The sequence below is a fragment of the Macrotis lagotis genome, chromosome 8 (assembly GCF_037893015.1).
Source record: "Macrotis lagotis isolate mMagLag1 chromosome 8, bilby.v1.9.chrom.fasta, whole genome shotgun sequence".
NCBI classification, from domain to species: Eukaryota; Metazoa; Chordata; class Mammalia; order Peramelemorphia; family Peramelidae; genus Macrotis; species Macrotis lagotis.
In genome coordinates this window covers 91449131-91454642 of record NC_133665.1, presented here as the reverse complement: position 1 = coordinate 91454642, position 5512 = coordinate 91449131, and the positions used below count along the sequence as shown (strand labels likewise).

The 5512-nt window shown below is 32.7% G+C and overlaps 1 long non-coding RNA gene across 1 annotated transcript in view; it reads right to left on the bottom strand.

The window, feature by feature from the left end:
- Positions 1–5106, bottom strand: part of LOC141494889 (uncharacterized) — a 209626-nt gene extending 204520 nt beyond the window's left edge. The window contains exon 1 of the long non-coding RNA XR_012470573.1: positions 4964–5106. This is a non-coding gene — a long non-coding RNA (uncharacterized LOC141494889). The remainder of the gene's footprint in view (positions 1–4963) is intronic.
- Between the last annotated feature and the right edge of the window lie 406 nt (positions 5107–5512).

Below are 5512 nucleotides of genomic sequence, written 5' to 3'. Positions count from 1 at the left end.
CAAAAAGAATGATTTTGATTCTATTAAACTAAAAAGGTTTTCCATTAATAAAATCAATGCTGCCAAAATTAGAAGTAAAACAGAAAGCTAGGAAACAATCTTCACAACTAGGAGTTCTGATAAAGGTCTCACTTCTAATATATATAGAGAATTGCATCAAATTTATAATGTTTCAAGTTATTCCCCAATTAATAAATGTCAAAGGATATGAAAAGACAGTTTTCAAATTAAGAAAAATAAAGCTGTATATGATCATATAAAAAAATGCTCCAAATCCTTATTGATTAGAAAAATGCAAATTAAAGCAACTATGAGGTATCACCTCACACTTATCAGATTAGGTAAAATGATAAAAAGGGAAAATGACAAATGCTGGAGTGGTTGTTGGAAGACTGGAACATTGATGCATTGCTGATGAAGTTGTGAATAGATCCAACCAATCTGGAGAGAAATATGGAACTAAGCCCAAAGAGTGGTGAAAATGTTCATTCCCTTTGACCCAACAATTCCAATTCCAGGTCTATATCCAGAAGAAATCATAAAATCATCAGTTCCCTTGTTATTCTTAACTATTTGTTGCTCCAGATGAATTTTGTTACTATTTTTTCTAGTTTGGTAAAATTGTTGTTTCACTCAGTTCTTGTCCTTGCATAATGCTGTTGCCTTTCCTTTTCAATCAACCAGGGTGGCTAGATGGCGCATTGGATAGAACACCAACCATGGAGTCAGGAGTACCTGAGTTCAAATCCCGCCTCAGACACAATAATTACCTAGCTGTGTGATCTTGGGCAAGACACTTAATCCTATTGCCTTGCAAAGCCAAACAAACAAAGAAAAAAGAATCAATCAAGGGGCAGCTTGATGGTGTAGTGGTTAAAGCACCAGCCTTGGAGTCAGGAATACCTAGGTTCAAATCTGGTCTCAGACACTTAATAATAATTACCTAGCTGTGTGGCCTTGAGCAAGCCACTTAACCCCATTTGCTTGCAAAAACCTAAAAAAAAAAAAAAAAAAAATGGTTGGTTTGCTTTTCACTTAACCCCATTTGCCTTGCAAAAAACCTAAAAAAAAAAAAGTATCAATCAACCTTGCTTCACTGTGAAATATTAGACTTGTACTTTCTTTCACCATTGCCAGAGACCAGTTTCTTCCCAAGGGTCTAGAAAATACTAGTGATGTGAGAATACACTGAACTTTCCTATTTAAATTTAGGTATGAACTCTGACTTGTAAATAGTTCTATGCCTTTTCTACTTCCTATGCTCAACTCTTGCATATTTATGTGTTGTGCGACCCCAACAAAGATATTCCTATCAGCATGCTGTGTTAGGATTTAGATTGTTTTAGCATAAAGATCATGTTTTTATTTTGGTTAATTTTATGGGGCAAGAGTGGAAGCATTTTATTTTTTTTAGGTTTTTGCAAGGCAAACGGGGTTAAGTGGCTTGCCCAAGGCCACACAGCTAGGTAATTATTAAATGTCTGAGGCTGGATTTGAATTCAGGTCCTCCTGAGTCCACAGCTGGTACTCTATCCACTGCACCACCTAGCCACCCCTAGGGTGGAAGAATTTTAACAAATATATTCTAGACCCTTCTGCATCACATATCATCTACCATAGAGTTAAAGTGTACATATCAGCTATAGAATTTCTCTTATAGTTCTCATATAAACCTACAAGATACATGAACTTATCTTCATTACAGACCAAATCTGTCTATATTTTTATTATGCCTTCATTTTATTTATGTTGCAAATTATATATTCTAATTGCCACTCTACAAAGGGACTCTTTAAAACACATAAGCTTATAAGCTTGGGTTATTATTTTGTGAATCTTAGCCATTAAATAAAAAGAGAGAGAGAACTATATAGTATATATTCATTATACTTTGACCTCAAGACATTTAAATTGCCTTGAAAATTGTTCTCCAGTGAGGAGTCATAACAGTTAAAGCAATGGACATACTGTCAGGCAGAAATCTCCCTTGAGATGCCATGCTGTATTTTCCCATCTGCTCCTCCATTCTGCTGCCAGCATCTCTATTCAGATGACCAAGAGTTGACAAAATGTTTCATTGTTAGAGAATCTTACTATTTATGTCTCATCCCAATTAGGAAATATTCAGATTTTGGATTCTGTCCTCTATTCACCATTTTAAGCAACAGAATATAAAAGCTTTACCTGAAATCATTAATGAATAAAAATATGTACATACATGAGTGATATGTGTTTATATATAATATGTATGCATATATATTCCTGGAAAAATATTTGTATACACATTTATATACTGGGTTTTTTTTTAATTCATGTTTAAGGAAATATAAATTAGTCAGCTGAAATACTTTATTTGGCAATTACTTAATATGGACTCTATTAGACCTATTTAAACAGATTCATGTAAGCTGAACATGCAAATTATTTCAAATTCTAAGTCAAGTATTTGAATAAATCAGAAGACATAAAAGTCAATGAGAAAAAAACTTGTTTTACACATAAAATGCACTGATATTTCTAAGGTCCCCACCCTAGGTTCATATTGTATGAAATATAATTAAATATCATAATATTTGAAACTGAGTAGTGCTATAAAGTGTTTCTGCTACATATTCAAATGAAAGGTAGTGTTATGCAAATGAGTATTTCATCCCTAGATGTACATTGAGGGGTTTTAGAGATTTGTCATTATTAGCAAAGAATCTAAGAGATGTGAGGGGATTGAGAGACTAGGGGACTTAGAGACCATTGAATCCAACTCTCCTTCCACTTTCAATTTTTACATGAAGAAAAGTGACACTCAAAAACAGTGATTTAAGCAAAATCAGAATAGATGATGATTAATTATGAGCCTCAAAAATCTAGAATACAATTTTGTGTCCTTCAATACTATTCTTGAATCGAAGTCACAAATATATTTTTTCTATATTTAATTGTTAATGATTAATATAATGACAAAGGGGACCAAGAACTGGTTTCTTATAGTATTGGAATATTATGGAAATTTATAATCAAATAATTATATTGGGCTTTCTGTGGAAAACTAATAATTTATTTCTGATATTTTTCATAAAAAGGAGGAGAAAAGAAAGCTATAACAGAGAACATGCAATTTTTCCATTAATTCTAATTGATGTTTTAATCAGTAATACATAGCAGAGGTTGAATTAACAAGATGACCTGAGAAACTTTTCTTATCCTTGGGATCCTAGAGACATTGAAAATAATGGAACTAAAGTAAATGAGCGGTCTCTAAAATTATGATTATAATAAGAATTGCATGAAATGAATTATTTCAATTAATGACCAAATAAATATGAAGTTTGTATGACAAGTACCATTTTTACAAATGAGGAAACAGAGGTCCAGGAACTATAAACAATTCCTGTTAATTGATACAGCTAGCTGAAAGACATAACCAGATCTTGAACCTAAATTTTCTGAATTCAGGTTTTCCATGCTTTCTACTAAATTGGCACAAATAATTAATTGAAAGCAAAATTCTGTAGTATGAGGCAATTATGATCCTCACCAGAAAGACAAAGTGTTGCTTTTGTGATAGTTATTCCATGATTTCTAATATGAATTTCTAATATGCAACTGTAGTCTGATGACTAAATCTGCTACCTAAGGCTATATGAAATTGTGCATAAAGCAGATCAGGGACATAAAATGGTTTTAAATTATAAGATGGATGCATTTGACTATATGTGAAACAACCTGATGATGGGAAAAAGAGCAAGGTGCTCATGGATGATTGGTAGCTACTGTGTGTCTTTGCTGTTGAACTGAAGAATCACTGTCATAAATTTGTTAAGTCTTGGAGGATCTTTTTGCTCAGAACATCTTCTCTATTTATAGGATTAATGTATTCTGGCAGACACAATAATCTCACATTTTTCTGGCATCATCTATTCCCTAGAGCCTCCAGGGTTTCATGCTGAAAAGTTATTTCTCTTATAATTTTGCATTTTCTTGTTTAAGTCAAGAGCATTTGTCACCTAAGCTGATGCCATTTGGCAGCTCCTGCTTGCCAGTTTCCTTAATGATACATTTAAGCTCACCAACCTTCTTTTACAAGGAAACACTGTTATTTCCCCTCTTACTGCAAACACATTTCTCCATTGACTAGAACCCAATGATATCAAGCCTTTTTTACAGATGTCTAAAGTCTCTTGGAAACACATTTGAATCTATGAAATGTATTTGCCCACCCACCTCCCCCTTTTTTATTAAAGTGAGTACATCTTCTAATACTGATGAAGCTGATAACTACACTGGGATATCTGTGAGCAGATGTACATTTGCAGCTGCCTGGACTTTATCCAGAAGTTTCTTTCCTTCAGTTTCCCTTCCTCTCCTACAAGCACATGCCTGGTATTCTGTTTTTTTCCTTAATGCGACCTATCTTAAGTTCTGAAATCCCAATATTGAAAATTACACACACACACACATACATATACACATATATGTATATATATATATATATATATATATATATATATATACACAAAGATATACATTGGCATGTGTAATATATAAAATACAAACTATACATATATCCATATTTCATCTCTGGTACTAATATTAATAGGCTTCCTATTTACTAAGTAGATCTAGATAATGCAATAGATAAGAGTTCTAGTGTTGTCAGGAAGAACAGAGTAAAGCTTCAAATACTTATGAACTGTGTGAAATCAGGAACATCATTTAACCTCTGTTTGCCTCACTTATCTCAACTATAAAATGGGTTTAATAATACTTACAGAGTTGTTGTAAAGATCAAATGAAATAAATTATAAAAATATTTAATATAGGCTGGAAAAGGGATTATTTCATATCTTTTTCCCTCTTGGCATATCCATGAAAGGATCAGTATAAAGCATTTGTTTTAAACCAACAAACAAAATTACAAATGAAATCTAAACTTTAGAAGCTGTTTTTGATTATAATTCTTGCTTACTTTGTCTTATTCCATGAAAACACTTCCTATTAAACTCTTTTAGGGGTGAAGTCTACTTGAATATCTTGGTGATTTGGGGAAAGTCAGTTCTTCTCTCTGGGTCTCAGTTGACTCTGAAAATGAAGTAGTAGAACTCAATGATCTTGAAGGTCTCTTAAATCTGTGAGTCCATTCCAGAATTTCTGGCATGGAAATTTCTTAGCAACTGTAACATAGCAACAATAACATAGAATTTTAGAGAGCCAGAAATGTAACCCTAAAGGAGGCCATAGTTACATAGTACAAAGCAGATGAAATACTTGAATTTGTGGTCTTTCTGGTTACAAAACTGAGTCCCATTGCGTCTTTCTATCTTAGTTTGTGTAAAAGTAAATCCAATTGCATGTATTTAAAATAAATGCAACCTTTCATAATGTGCTGATAAGAATCAATGAATTTTAGAGTTTTGTGCCAACTTAGATGTAATCTATTCCAACACAACTTTTCTCTATCTTGATTAGTTTTTAGTATATAGTTTGTAATTGTTCAGTCATTCATTCATTCATGGTT